Source organism: Podarcis cretensis (genome assembly GCF_951804945.1).
Source record: "Podarcis cretensis genome assembly, chromosome: 9".
Classification (NCBI taxonomy): Eukaryota; Metazoa; Chordata; class Lepidosauria; order Squamata; family Lacertidae; genus Podarcis; species Podarcis cretensis.
The window spans coordinates 48809973-48826593 of record NC_137178.1 but is presented as its reverse complement, the minus strand read 5'-3'; the positions used below and the strand labels follow the sequence as shown (position 1 = coordinate 48826593).

Here is a 16621-nt window from a genome sequence, read left to right as displayed (position 1 = left end):
ATATTGCCTAAGTCAGTGGGCAACACTTTCAGGGGGGAAATCTGCTCACACCACACAATTTTTTTTTATTGATAAGAAATACATTGGAAGACAAAACAAAAAAGAATCCATAGCAGTGCTTGATTTATAACACAGAACACAACTACTTTATAATATGATCATGGGACACTGAGAAAATTTAAAACAATGCAGCTACATAAGAAGAAGAAAATATTGATACTATGCTATATAACATTGAAATGTTTCTTCAATTGTCCTCGAATCTTCTCTCCATACCTGAGATTATCTCCTGCCAGTGTGGCATGCCACACACTTTGAGAACGCTGGCCTAAGTGATCTTCGATGAATAGATGAGATTACTTCAGGGAGAAACCATTGCTGGATTTTTATTTTTATTTTTAATGACAACAAAGGTGCAAAATGGAAAAATAAGCATGCCAAAAGGAAAACAATAACGGTGATGCAGGGTGTGTGAAAGAGAGCAACAGAGAGAGTAAAGCCTGGAGAAAAAACTAAAGTTCATTTTATCATGCATGAATCTGAATTGTACAGGCACAAAAACTATGCAGTGGAGAAGAAAGGTCATATCTTGAACTAGATCAGTGTTATCACTTCAGCCCTAATACTCTGCATGATGTGAAAGGAGGATGGTGACAGATGATAGCAAATCTACTGAGTGCATGACTTGATAAGTGGAATGCTAAAATAATCATGCTGAGCTACAACCCTTTCTACAATCTGAGATGGCAAAGAAGAATTGTAAGTAAATTAATAGCAATTGTGGTGGACGAGAATGGCCCCATGAAAACAGTATGCCAGGTATTTCAAGGTTGATAGGTAGGACTGCCATACATCTAGAATTTCCCAGACATAGATGTGATTCGATATGGCAGCCCATATTGAAAGTGTTGACTTTTTTTGACGAAAATACAACAATGGCAACTTAGGCAAAACAAAACAAAACAAAAAAAACCTTAACAACTTTTGTGTCCAGATTTTCATGCAGACAAACATACAGTTTGCGTATTTCTTTTTGGCTATCTTCTGCCCCATGCATAGCCTACCAAAACATCTTGCTTATCATCTGGTTAAGTGTTTAGTCCAAAATCTAGCACTACCTTCCAAGTAGCAGCACTTTGATACATACGAAAGTCAATGTGGCGTTTGCCTCCTAGGTGGGTCATAAGGAAAGGGTTAAATGAGTGTGAAGTGATTGGCCAGTGGGAACCCAAGGGGAGGAGTTAGAGTTAGAGTTGGAGTTGTGTGGAAGTCAGTTGGGAGCTGGAGAAGGAAGAGGGAGGATAAGTCTGTGGGTTGGTCTAGTTTTGATGTGAGAGAGTGAGAGCAACTGTTAGGAGGAGTCAGATAGACAGTTGGGATAATCAATTAGGAGTTATTAGGAAGGTATAGGCCAGTAAAGAAACTAAGATTAAGAAACTGACAAGAAAAATTATCTGAAACCATAAACTTGTTAATGCTTATAAAATAAACTTGCTTATTTGATTTAATGTTAACAACTGTCTGGACTCAGTGTGTACCCGAGAGAAACAGGTTGGTGGCAGCGGGGAAGTGATCATAGTGGTGGCACAGGGATCAATAGACCATCACACATCCAGGGACCCTGTGTGATCGCCACAGTCAACTCTTTCATTACTGTTTCTTTCTCAGGGTGGGGGGTGGGGTGGGGGTGGATTAGCCTAAAAAGGAAGAAGCACTTGGATTCATAAATCCAATAAATCCAATTTGGCAAACAAACCCTAAACAGTGTATAAGCAGCTGGTACTTTCATAAACTGAGGAACTGCTTCTGATTGATTTCTCTGTTCCACAGGAGTCTGCTGTGGAAAAGGGCGTACAGGAGAAAACTGGAGGGCAAATTGCAGGATGGAGATGAAGAGCTGCTGCTTCTAGATCTCTTCACTTTAGGTGTGCCAGGGGACTTGGAGGAGCAACCAGGGCTTGAGGAAATGGTGGCATTTTCCTCAGTGGAGAAAAACCACGCAGGAAAAGCTTGAGGCATGTGTGCATGCGCCAGTGGATTGGGGTGGCATGCAACACTATTATGACTATGTGATGGGACATGTGACTAAGCCTCAGGATATCAGGGTTCAAATTTCCACTCAGCCATGAAGCTCACTGGGTGACCTTAGGCCAGTCACCATCTGTCAGCCTAAACTACCTCACAGGGTTGTTGTGAGGATAAAATGAGGCGGGTCATGAACTCCTTAGATAAAGGCAGGATATAATTTAAATAAATAAATATTAAATATTAATGAATACTACTGTCATTACCACCACCAACACTACTATTACATTCCTCATTTACATGTACCTGATAGTTGAATGCAGCCTTGAATGGGGAAATTCTGTATTTCTTCAGTGCACACAGGTTTAGTTTGAAGGAGATCAAAGGAAAATGTGCTCCTAAGGAAACAAAGGTCCCAGCTGAGTGACTTTTTGGCTGCTGGTTGCTATTCAGTATGTAATGAACTGAGTAAATTGTTTGCCATTCACCTCCTCTGGGTTCTGGCATTAAGTGGACTGTTGATATATTGCAAACTCCTTTCATGCCAGAGGCCCTTGTTTCACACCACCTCTCATACTTACTGACAGTAAAATTCTGAAATACAGGACAGAGGAAAACGGACTCCTTGCTATAAGAATACCATGCTGTGGCAAGATCAGAGCAGAGCTTTAACTAGGATACATTTGCACAAGCAAATACTTGAGTTCTTCAAGACAACACTGTTGCAAACGCTAATATAAATTCAGATAGACATGACATAGACATTCCCCTTTGAACCTCTAGAACATTGTGCTTCAGGCTGTGAGCGTACCTCTGAAATCTTCCATGTGCATTATTCCAGGCTATATGTGTGTGGGATAATCAGAAAGAAGGAAATGAAAGGGAAATGTGGTTTTGTCTGTGTGGAAAGTGAAATATGACCTACATTTAAAGAGACAATGCGCCCAATCAGCCAGAAACACATGCCACTGTACGCTCAAGTACAAACTGACTTGATTGAGTGCAGCAGTGATGAAATTTGCAATCTGCCATTCCAACCTGCAGTCCTACAGCTTGTTTCAGTATGGGGACTGCAGAAGTCAAACTCCAAGAAGGTGGCAAGCAGGAATATTTACCTGGAATGTTTCCAAGTGGAAATAGAAAGGAAGTCAATCCCATCATAGTTCAAACAGACTGTGGTCCTCATGTGGCTTCCTGAATGACTGGATTGGGATGCTGCCAGATTCGCAAGCCAACAAGGCTTGCAAACAGAGGCAATGCTAAAATGCTACATATAGAACCTTAAAATAAGGCTGCCATTATTAATCTGAATTTGTGCTGGGCTGAATTTTGTAAGTTTCAGGGGTGAAGTGAAAATACTCCCTACCGCCCCCCCCCCCAATTTGATGAATCTTCATAGGTAGCAATTTTTAAGAATTTAAGGATAAACCCCCTTCAGTAAATATTTTAAAACCACCAATCCGTGAAAATAATTGAATATCCCACATCCATTCATGTGGGATGAATGATCCCTTGGGATTGAGAGAGATACTCAACACATCTTTAATTTTATTGATATATTTCTATACTATAAATATAATACTATAACTGTGTACTCTGGGAAGTTCATGGTTTACAATAAATCAATACAATCAACTGTACTAAAAACAATCAATAAAAAAACACATAATTAATAATAAGTGGCAAAAAGCCATACGACATCATAAAATAAATAAAGCAACACTTAAAAAAAAACCAGAAAGGCAAAATTTAAGTATTCTATTACCTTTTTGTACTCAGGTTAATGTATCTGAAAATAAAGCATTTGGCTCTGAGTGATTTCTTGGGCAATCCATCAAAGCTACTGTACATTTTTCTCATCCAAACCATTCTTTTTAAGTGTTTACTTTTTTTAAAAAAAAAATAATTTTTATTAACTGGCCAATCACATCAAATTAAATCACATCATATAAATTCCGAATTACAAAGCCAAATTTTTAAATTTTGTTGGGGGAACCCATACTTCAAGATCCAAAGGGGAATTCAGATCATCTTCTTATTACTGCGTTAATGTCCAAATCAGTCCCAATCAGTCCAAACAAAGTTCATAATTCTATCCAGTCTTATCTTGGTGTTGCCACATCATATCTTGTTCATATAATTTCTCTTTTTCCTTTACGATCTCTTCTGTTAGTCTCCTTAAGCCTATAGCAAGTATAATAATCCTGTGTGGATTTCCCGTTCCTCCACTAAGTCCAGATGGTTTCCATATATCTCCTTTGTAGATAACATCACTTTATCCATCGTAAATTTTGGCATTTGTCGCTCTTAAGTCCCACCGAGGAGTTGATTCACGATATGTAAACAACTCTATTTATCTCTTTCTCCTCCCAGACCCAAGAGCTCCCACAATGCCTCACAAAATGGCGACGGTATTTTTTTCTAAGTGCGACACTCCAAAACTCTTAGCTTTCCAGCTTCATCTTGAAACATTGCTTTGGATTGAAAGTTTATCTCCACACAGCCTTAAATCCACAGCTTAAGTCCTTAATTTCTGACTCATTAGGGGAGGGGGATTCTTGTTAAATCACATAAAAAGGTAGAGGCAGGTTTTTTCCCCCCTCCCCCCTCAGTCATTTATCATACCCTATCTTCACGTTCTTCTCGTATTTTATTGTTGTCTTGTTATCGGAGATCTCTTCTGTCAGCAGTATTTACTCCCCTTTTTCCTTGATGTATGTGCAATTAATCACGTCCGAATTGTTTCTTTTAAAGATCATTGCAACCAGCGGCGCGAATCGGGGACGGCGTCGAGGAGTGCCGAAAATCCCACAGGAGGGCTTTGTGCCTAGTGCCCCCACCCCCACAAATTCGGGGGTGGTATAGGGCACAGCAGGCAAGGGCCGTTCCCCCCCCCATAATCCTGGGGGGGGGTTAAGGAGGCTAATTACCCCCATCATAGCCTCCAAATTACCTCGTGTGGGTCGGAGAGATGTTATTGTCAGCCATCTTCCGATGCGCCACCTAGTGGCCCCCCTTTTTAAGTGTTTACAATTGCCTTTCTGTTTGAACCTGCAGTGACTCCACAGAGGTGCCATAACAGATTAAACCCCATCATCTTTCTAGAGTTCCAATGGATCTTTAAGCCCACACAACAAACTGAAGTCAGGAATTTCACATGCACACAGAATGAAGGCCTTGGGCAATACAGCTGAAGCAACATCTTAGCATCACCACTACTTAGGGTATTGGGGAATTATTGTTTCTTTACAGCACTGAATTTCCAGCAGTTCCTTACACTGGCACGACTTACAAGAATAACACCCTTAACGTGTGAAATTATTTCAGATGCTTAGTAATGCTATGTCTTACCATTCATGCGTCATGTGGGAGTCCTTGTAAACAACATCTGACCATCACTGTCCTGCTATTTTAGATGCTGTGTGCCTTATAGTTTATATATAGTTGTACTTCATATGTCCAGCCTATTGCTTGCAGCAATGTTTGTACTAGCTACCTCTTCTTCAAGTTACTATAAAAAAACAGTCACCCATAAATAGCAATACTAGCCTCAAACACGATGCATAATATATGCATATTCATATTTTTTTTAAAAAAGTACAGCATGCCCATCTGTCAGTAAGAATGTCAATTTTCATCTGCATATGCCAGATTCTAGAAATAACTCCCCTTTATCTGTTATCAGAAATTTGTCCTAAGTAATTTTTAAATCATCATCATCATCATCATCATCATCAGTATCTAAACTCACAGTAATTCAGGGAGCAGAAGCTATAGGGTACATCAGAAGACATTATCATAATCATATTAGGTCTATAATTTACTGTCTTCAGTTCCTGTAAAGTAACAGTATTATAGCCCTGCTGATCCCTGGTCCCTGTGCACATTAGAAATAAGCAATCGAAGAATATTGGCAAAACAGCCTATCCTGTACTAGATGCAATAGTGGAGTGGTGGAGCTCATGTAACCTCCTGAAAGCTGGGTTGCTGCAGCTTACCTGGAAGGTGATGGAAAAGTTGGCATGGCTCAAATGTTCCTGCTGGTGTGTTTGTACCACACCAACCTCTCTGCCACCTCCCCATTTCTGTCCAAGGAAGCAGCAGTGACTCAGCTGTCAGGAGGACAGGTGAACACTGCTACTCTGTCATGCCATCTGCTACTGACCAAATGTTGCTTTCTCCTGCGCAACCTTGTCCCTGCATTTCCAGAGAACACTTCCCATGCTTCTCTTGCAAGCCTGAAATGAAGTAGTGGAGCACATGGTGCTCCTTTACAAATAAATTCCCCAGGTTTGTGTCTTTGATGTTCCGGTTCTAGGGAGCTCTGTGGCATGGACACAAATATTGCCTTTGCATTCTGTCTCTGTTGATGTAGTGACAAGACAAACCTGACAAATCCCTTACTGTAAAATAAGATTACAAACTAGTGAGGAATGAATTTTTCAATGTTGATATCTCTCTGTTTCTTATTTTTCCAGTCTTGACTTCAGTATGCCGCATTTCCACATCAGACTGCAATCTTAAAAAAAAAAAAATCCTCCTGAAAATCAATCAGCATTTCTTCTCATATGCACATATTTGTATGCAATTTTGCCTAATAGACACATTTTTGTGAATGCCTCTTTTGTATGTTATTTTCACTAACACGTGCATTTATATGTCCCATTTCTCCTACCGTACACATATTTGTACACATTTTGGAGGACTGCATTGCAAAATTTAGAAAAGTGCAAATGTTGAAGGACAGCTGTATGTTTTTTGGTTCATTTATTGTTTGGGGAAGAGCTAATAAAGTAGGTCCTCATTAATTGTGACCTGAAACAAGTACGGTATGTCCCCCTCCCCTTTTCTTTTAATTCATTGATAATGATCACAGCAAATCAGTGGAGGAGCTAGTTAGTAAAAATACTGCTATGGGTTGGTAGCTGTTGATCCACTTGTAGGAGCAGCTGATCTATCCTTCCTGCAATTTTGGCCATGATTTTTGAAATGTGGTTGATTTCTGATTTTTGCATGCCTGTGCTGGTAGGAACTACTTGATTATTTTTATGAATTGTTCCGATAACTGTGTGTGAGTCAGAAAGCTGCTTAAGCATGAAGAACTGACTAGGAGTGTGCAGCAAGGAGAAAGAAGGAGGCCTGTTTCCAATGGCCTGGAACTTGCTAGTTACAAATAAGCTCTTACTGTGTTGGTGTTGGGTTAAAAGTGTAATTGTGCTTTATGATTCATTTTTGATTGTGTGCTCTAATTTGCTGTTATTTTTCTACAGGGAAACCGTTTGTTGCACACCTGGGGGGTTCTGTGCCAAAGTCAGAGTTGGAAGGAATGTTTAAGGGGTAAAAGGTTACAGCTTGGTTAAGGCAGAAAGCAGGAGAAAGGGTCAGACCATGATGGCTGATTTCTCTTCTGCATCCACGGCTGTGGTCACAGGAGAAGCAAGACACCTTTTGGGGTGTCAATGCTGTGAAGCCCTCCACTGTAATCTCAAACTGCATATATGTGTAAATAAACCATCTATCCTAAAGACACCGCAGTCTCCACTGTGCCTCATTTCCAAAAGGAAACACGAACCCTGGGTAAGTGCCTGAAACCCCTGGGATCTTGCAGAGATGGTGGAGGAATGGTATTCTTTATGAGGCTGAAATTAATGAAGTTGAGATGCTGGGTTTTTTGTTTATTTATAAGAAATCACTAAGAGTTCTCGGCAGTTAATAATAATGCTAACCCAGCGACACAGGGATTAAAGGGTGGAAATTTAAATATTATCTAAGGTCAAGAGTCTTGTTTGTTGAAGTCTTTGTTTGGAAATGCTGGCATGAGCATGAAGTAAACAACATTTTAAAGGTATAACCTGAAGCTTAAACAGTTTACTGTGAAGAGATGGTTTTCATTCAAGTTAGTAATAACTTCTTTGCAAACTCATGAAGTTCCAGGTGTAAATAAGAGGGTCAGAAAATTTAGGAAGCTTGATATCAACTCTTTAACTCAACCTCTTTTCTCTCTTGGGAAAACTAGAAAGATCTTGATTAATAATAATTATTATTATTTATTTTTACGGTCAGAGACCAGCTTGTGAAACACAAATGGAACTACAATCCCAAAAGCAAAACAAGCATTTAAAACAATATACAACAATGGATTTTAAGTTTAAAAATGAGATAGGCATATAAACACATAAAATCTTTAAGATAGACTACCATAGAGAAATGACCCAGAGTCACCCGTGGATCCGAGTTTGGGAATTTTCTTAACAAACTAGTTTGAATCGGGGGATGCTCTGTGCCTCCAAATCTGTGCGCAGAATCTGGTGACATCCGGGTTGTATTGTGATCTTTGCCTAACAGGAGAAGATCGAATTTTTGCTTTACCAGGAGGTCAGCAAGCCTCACCAGCAGGGGGTCAATGGTTTCTCTACGTGCTTTATCATAAAAGGGATATTTTTTGTTTTTGCCACACTAATTAATTCCAGCCAACATTTTCTGTTATAGGCAATCTTTTGGTGGGTTATTAGGTCTTTATACTCTTTTTTTAGGGCACGTATGGCAAGGTAGGCTTGCTGCCTGACAGAATTTTTGATTTAAATACATTCCCAAATTTCTTAAAGATTTATTTGAGGGGGTTTTTTTGTTACAACTAGGCTTTCAAACTTGTTTGTGTATCATATCATAGCGTATCATAATATAAATATCTCATTAGATTTTTTGAAATTAAGATAAGGCTTTGTTCGTTTTAGTAAAGTAATGTTTTGTTTTGTTTTTAAATGTCAATACAATGCCTCTTATAACTATGTCATTCTCACATATCCCAGTTAACACAAGTAACTTACAGCTTGCTTAGCTATTTGGGGGTGAGAATTAACAGATAAGAAGTACAACATCACAGCATTATTTACCTAATGCCTGGGAGGGCTCACAGCAGGTGCTATGTTAGTTCCTATCTGCCACTGTATCCAGCACCACCAGGAGCCATGGGAAATATATCATAGTTCTCTTGACTCTTGATGCCCCTAAGGAACTACATTTTATGTGGTTCCCAACATCTCTATATGCTATAAAGAATAAGGCTCATAGCAGCATCTAAGTCAAAGGAAGCCAGTGTAATGCTTTCCATATATTTTTGGACTACAATTCCCATCATCCTTGACCTTCAGCCATGCTGGTTGGGGCTTATGGAACTTGTAGTCCAATAACAGCTGGAGGGCAACGTGCTAGTTACCCCTAGTTCAGAGTCTAACCAAAGTCTGCCAGGAATGGTGGCTCATGGTTAGGTCTGGGAGTAACAAAACCTCTAAAACACCATAGGGCCACCAATAGCTCCCCATCATCAGACTCCCAAAGTGCCTCCAGCCAACTCAGTTCATTTTCTGTCTGTCCTTTCCAAATGGGCGTCATTCAAACACACAAAGAGATTCCCAACTATGGCCATTATGTACCATCAGTCAACCATTTTGAGCTATTAATTGGTAGTGTACCTACCATCCAGCAGTTGTAGCAATGCAGTTTAGATTATGTTCCAGCAAATTTTCATTTCTATTACAGTATTTCTCCTCATTTATTTCTGAACTGCCCTTCATCAGTCACGATCTCAGGGCCAAACATCAGTACACTGAAAGAGTATAACAAGAAAATTCCAATGGTAATTTAAAACCAATATGAAAACAATTAAAACTGCAGCTATCAGACATTCATCAATTCACTGTTGATCTTGTCTAGAATAACCTCTTCCAAATATGCTTTAAAAAGTCTGAAAATGATGTTGCTATTCCTTTACAGTTGGGAATATTACTTCAGTGTTTGAATTACATTTTGGGGGGAGGGTGTGCTTAAATAGCATTCCTACCAGCACGAAAAAAATTGATTACAAGATGATCATAATCAGTGTTAATGTGAAACTCCATTATGACAAAATTTTCAAGTTTTTAAAATCCTAAGAAAATCTCATTTGCACTGCTATTTCCATCAAGTGATTACTGTACATTTGCAGTTCCAGATTGCATTCTAATTTCTGCACCTCTTGCTTAGGCTGCATAATTTCTCTCCAGTACTTTTTATCAGCACACAAGAGTATTTGAGACTAGACTAGACTAGACTAGACCAGACTAAGAGCTGTGTATTTGGAAAACATTTTAGACGTTTTCTGGACTTCCTTGCTCCCTCTTAGGAATCTGTCAAACACCACTACAACACTGAAAATAATGATGATGATAAAGATATTAACAGTAATTATCAAGCTGGACACACGGGGAAATAAAGTGACAAGGCCCCAAAGTTTGGGTAAATTGGGCCACATTTATTTAAACACAAAACCATTCTACATAGTGGGAACAAGGTATGGGATCAAACTAATAACCAAACTGTGGGTGAGTGTCTGGTCCCAGCTGAGGAAGTCCATCTGAGAGTGAGGAGCCAGGATCCTGAACTGAGGCCAAGGAGGACCGTTCATACCCAGCATGACTTCAGTCTCTGACATTGAGGCCAAATAAGTCCCAAGCCTCAGGAAAAGGTGGCATGCTAAATGCCAGGTGGAAACCTAGCACATTTAAGCAGAGGTTTAAGCAGAGGCTTGACAACCATATGTCAGGAGTGCTCTGATGGTGTTTCCTGCTTGGCAGGGGGTTGGACTCGATGGCCCTTGTGGTCTCTTCCAACTCTATGATTCTATGATTCTACATCCAGAGAAGGGCCTGACTATAGGCAAGGACTCCTCAGGAGTTCAGGTGTCCTCAGCAGTCAGACGCTCATATCAAGGAGACCTCTGGAGAGAAGGGAGTTGATAGGAGTCAGCTGAGGTTTAGACGTGGTTCCAGCAGTTCAAATATCCCAGTGGTGGGCTGGAAGAGCTGCTGGAACAACGTCTGTGTACCAGCTCTGTGCCCTTCCTGCTGCTGCTGGATTGCCTGTCTATGCCAAACCTGACCATGGACTGCTCTGAATTTGCCTCTTGGCTGGCCCTTTGTGGTGGGGAAATGTGGAGAACTGGAAGAGAAGCTGACAGTAACTGAAATTGACAGATTTGCTCATCCTAGACACTTGAGACAGAAAATTATTCCCCAGGAATATTATTACAATAATCCTGAAAGTACCAATTTCCTGTCCTGTCACAAAATCAGCTGCCTGAGTCAACCACCTAATGGCAGGGCCATTCCTGTCTCTAGCCTATAGATAACCTGGACTTTTCTTGAATTTGCCAATTTAACTCAGAAATGATTTCATCAAAGGATCCTGCAAGCATACAGTACAACTATGAATATAAGTTTAGCTTATTTTTACCAGTGTTGATTACCACATCTGTTGCGCAGCTATTCTTTTTTCTTTTTTAAAATCCATCTGGCATTTGTAATTGCCATCTGCCAAACTTTTCAGTAACAAGTTCTACATGGTAAGTTTTGCTGGCTTACTGCTTTCTTCTTCTATCAAGATGTTTCTTAGCTTAGCCATACTGAGCACATTTGAATTTCAGCTGTGTTTGTAGCTGTCTCCAACGTGATTATACGCTGCAAAGTGATGTGTTCAACAGAAGAAACCTGCTGACAGGTATTATTCCACCTTGTGGCGAGCACAAATACCTTTCGTGTACATTGCTGACTGCTAAGATCTCAGGAACGTTGTGGAATATTGCATGGCTCATCCAATGTGCTGAGTTGACTACAAGACAATGTCATAAATGGACAGGACAAGCATATTTTTCAGGCACAAGTTGGCCTCTTTCAACACTGCACAATCAGAAAGGTCTTGGGACATTACAGAACAAAGGACATAAGATACCTACGTATCATGGACTCCCAGTTCTCTGATGCTTCACCACTGCAAAATAGAATTTTCACTTCTCCTTTACAATTCCTGTCCCTATGTGCCACCTCATCATTCTCAGATATAGTTAAGCTAAGTGGATATGGTGAAGTAATGATGGGGAGGGCTGATACCTTTAGCAAAACTCCATACATGGTCAAAAGACTACTGTTGCTATAGGGGATTACGGCAGGGAACACGTGTAAGGCAGTTTCTATTCAGCTGAAATAATACTTACCTGTGCATTACTGAAAGAAACTGAAAACTTGGAATGGTTTTTATTATCATAATGGTTTAGTTTGGTATGCTGTTGGTTGTGTATCTACCAAGGGCTAATTTTACCCCTCAAAATGGCTGTGATCAGAAATCAGTACAAAGTAGCAATGAAATTCATAGCCATCTGATTTGGCCTATGAATTTGGGCGATACTAAGCTGCAACATCATGGCAGGGATGTTTCCAGCAAGCCCGCTCTGCCTTTGGAAGCCTTGCAAGTTGCTGCAGGAGAAGCACTAGGATCAACAGCAAGGGAGGGGTGTTTCTAGGACCAAGGTGAAAATGTCTAGCTCCCTTGTTATTTTTGCTATTGCCTGGAGGTTCTGTTAATATAATATTATTATATTTATTGTACTGAAATGTTGTTTTTGTATGTTGTCATATTTGCTATCATGATGTTATTCTGATGGTTGATTTTGAGATGTATTCCATTTTTCTTTCTTGTAAGCATGCTTCTTTTTGTGGAAAGCAGCATACAAATACAGCTATTAATGTGTGAGTGAGCAAGTGTCCAGCTTGCAATGCCTGGCTGTATTATGGACAAAGGACTGTATCCCTGAGAAATTTTGCATGTTTTAGTATGTTAAACATGATTGTGAACAGTTTCTTAGTCTAAATGCGGGTCTCATGGCTAAACACCCAGTTTAGCATTTGCCCTTATTTGCCCCCCCTCATTTCCCACTGCTTTGTGTCACATCTAGTCTAATTAAGCATTTTTGAGAACTCAAAAGCTTTGCCCAGTGGTTGTCCCCCCCCCCTTATGGATCACTACAACAGCCTTTGCTTTTGTGTGTTCCAGAAACCTCCCCCCTAAATAAAAACACACTTGACTAAAATTTTAGTTTTTGGAAGAATTTAGGCCACAACTTTATTGATTACAGAAAGTGAGTAGTTGCATAGGCTCTGGTTCAACTAGCTCCCTGCACCCTTGCAGGCAGCACTGACCCAGGGCACCAGCATAGGTCAGCCAAGGTGAACACCTGGGAAGGTGAAAAGCTGGGAACAGACTCTGTTCACCACCCAGATGCCCCCCTGAACTCAGGCACGGGCACAACCCCCTCACAGGGGTTGACCAAAACAGTTGAGTCCCTGGATACCTTTAACAGAATACCCTTCACATAGGGATGGTGAAACTGTTCTCCCATCTCTATCATCTGAACCAGTGCCTATCCACAACCTTACAAGTTGTGATGATTTGCTACACGGCAGGCGAAACCCAAAAGGCAACAGCCAATCAGCCAAGTGGGGAAATTCCTGCCATGCCCCTGTCCCAATGACAGATGACACACGATGTCATAGCAAGATCAATCGCAAAATGCCCTAAAAGTAGGGGAAGGTGGGTGAGTGTTCCGAATGCATGAACCAAAAGAGGAAGCTCTGGGTCATGTGCATGGGTATATACAGGTCCCTTGATCTGTTTAGACTGTGCCCCATTGGCCAGATTGAATCCAACATCGAGGGATCTACCAATCAGGTGTTGTGGCTGACCAATCTTACCCACCCACAAGTCAGGTGGTCAGTCTCCAGGTCTCACCGCAACACATGCCCTCTTTTAGGGAGGACACGATTTCATAAACAAGCACGGTTAGTGATTCAGGTAGGTAGTCATGTTGGTCTGACGCAGTCGAAATATATATAAAAAAATAAAAAATTGTCCAGTAGCCCCTTAGAGACCAACTAAGATACCTGAAGAAGTGTGCATGCACACGAAAGCTTATACCAAGAACAAACTTAGTTGGTCTCTAAGGTGCTACTGGACAATTGTTATTTTTAATATATATACTTCAAGCACGGTTAGTATCGGTGAATCTTTTTAAACATACAAAGTGTGGAGGGAATTCCCCATCTCTCATAAATTCCTCATGATGTGGGGTAGGTGCAAGGCACGCAAAATTGAACTAAGTATATAACTGGTCTGGTTATTCCATGTTGATTTGTGAGCAGTTTTCAGCACACAATGGAGATAACTCTTTTTTTAATTTTCTTTTTTTTTAATGGCTTCATTGGTTACACCTGGCTTTCAATCTTCATCACGTATAAAGTTAAGAGTGCAAGTTGTAAAATGATTTGCTGAAGTTAAAGATTAATCATTGGTTCAAGGGAAATTGTTTCTGAACTCTGACTTCAAGTTTACCATTGCAGATAACATTAACCCCCGGACATACTGCAGGATTATCTGTGCACTAACACTTTCTTCCTATCAGCATCCACTTTTTAAAATATATGATAACTTGGAGTGGACTGAAGACCAGTGTTATTTATTTGCCTTTTCCTACAAAGACCTTATCAAAGTTTTATAAAATCACTTAAATTATGTCCACCGAGTTACCTTTATCTTTCTTTTCATTAACCTTTTTGAAGAACTTCACAGGCTAGAGGACCACTGAAGGTGCATGAAAGTTTCTAAAAGGTGATGAGGAAAAATGAAATGAAACGGTGTTAAAAGGGCAAATTCTACAATTCATGAGTACAAGATTCCACAAGTCAGCTGGCTAAAACTGCATTAACTTTTAAAGCTCCAAATATAATTTGTGCAATTTTGGCCACAGGCATTTGGTGCTGGAAAATTAATTAGTTTTCTCTCTGATTTTTGAGAGAGGGGTGAAAGGGTCTCACAAACAACATCTTGTTGACTTCTGATCATATCACCCTCTTGCACAATCCCCCTATTTTTACTGCTGTTAAACGAACAAAGTTACAAATTGCCTTCTGCAGCATGGCCTGTCAAGACTGGAACCCTGAAAATAAAGATACATTAAGAGATTGGTGTGGAAGTATTCATTCTTTTAAGTGTTCAATTTATTACTAAAACAATGGCAATAAACAGAATATGCAAAAAGCTGGGAATAAGCAATAAATAGCCACTGTCAGATTTCCGAAATCCACTATCTATTGCCGTGTTATGCTCAGGTTCTAGATGAAATATCATCTTTCTCTTTTACCCTTGGTTATTAGAAAATGGCATGTAGTTAATCACGTTCTATCACAGATGCCCTATCACCCCCTTTAGTGACTCTTCACAGAATAAAAAGCTCATAATGGCTGTAAAAGTGCTTCATGTGACGTAAGATTTGCATCTCTCATTTTGCGTGTTATTTTTAAATTGTGTAACATGTATAATTCTTTAATTAAAAATATATTCAAAATATTAAGTCAAGCCATATCTGTGGCCTTCAAAATAGGCTGTGTGTGTGTGTGTGTGTTTGTGTGTATGAGAGAAATAGGTACCTTTATTTCCTGAAGTTGAACAGGGGAGAGGGAACCAACCTGATGCTCAGAATTTTCTCTAACCCACTGAATACCGTATTTTTCGGCCCATAGGGCACACCGGCCCATAGGGCGCACCTAGTTTTTTGGGGGGGAAATAAAGAAAAAAAATTATTTTTCCCCCCCCAGGTGCGGGGCTGGGGCGGGGGAAGCCTGAGCTTCACCCGATCCCAGCCCCCAGAACAGGCAACTCTCCACAAGCCGTGGGAGAGCGGCGTGACTTTGCGCAGCCCTCCCACGGCTTGCGGAGAGCTGCACGAAGCCCGAAGCCTGGGGGACGCTGAGTTCAGCGCGCCCCCAGGCTTTGGGGTGCAGGCAGCTCTCCACAAGCCATGGGAGAGCTGCACAAAGTCGCGCAGCTCTCCCACAGCTTGTGGATAGCTTCCTGAAGCCTGAATTCGCCCCATAGGATGCACACACATTTCCCCTTCATTTTTGGAGGGGGGAAAGTGCGTCCTATAAGGTGAAAAATACGGTAATTTGTGAGCCCATGTGCTAAACCCTGTCCTTGGAGCCTGCCGCCCCCCCCCCAACAAGAAAGAGACTAGACACCAAGGTATGGGTTCAAATTAGGACACAACTTTATTGAACTTCAGATGCAGGAAACTTGGCCCTGGCCTTGAAAGGTATCCCTCTCTGGCCACTGAGGCTGAGGATGTGCAGGGTCAATCAGGTGCCGTGTGAGGGAACTGCAAAGTGTAAACTTACACAGCGTGCCCATGCACTACACCTAAGTTGGGAGTTTGACCTACTTGCTGCCGCTCTAGGGCCAGTGACTCCCACAATCACCCTTTAACGGGCCCTGCAAATGCTGCCACATAGGGGTGCATGAGATGCTCTCCCCCGAAACTCAAAGATAAACTAAAGGATACCTAACAAGGCCCCAAAACTGCCAAAGTTGTGACAAATAGCTATGGGGAAGGCAAAACCTGCCAATGCAGAGAAAATTCCTTCCTGGTTCTGAATACAGCAACCATCTTATGACCATAGCAGCACCCACTAACCTGGAATGTGAAAGGTTAAGCTGCAAAAGAAGAAAAAGGTGACTAGAAAGCAGAATTTATTATTTAGGGAGGGTTGGGTGGGTAATCCTGAAAAAGAAGGAAAAAGAATGAGCATTGGCTGAAGGATCGGCCCCAGTACCTGCTCCTGGCCACACTCCCGCCTGCAGCCCATTGGCCTGCCAGGCAGAGGTGGGCCAATCACACCCTGTTACCAGGTGGGTGGCACCCGGCCAGATAAGCCCCACATGGGGTCGCAAACTC

At 41.0% G+C, this 16621-nt stretch overlaps 1 long non-coding RNA gene across 1 annotated transcript; it reads left to right on the top strand.

The window, feature by feature from the left end:
- The first annotated feature begins 1153 nt into the window (after positions 1–1153).
- LOC307224152 lies at positions 1154–7532 on the top strand. The gene is made up of 3 exons (XR_013842446.1): positions 1154–1410; positions 1831–1925; positions 7296–7532. It is a non-coding gene; the product is annotated as an uncharacterized lncRNA (long non-coding RNA).
- The last annotated feature ends 9089 nt before the right edge of the window (positions 7533–16621 follow it).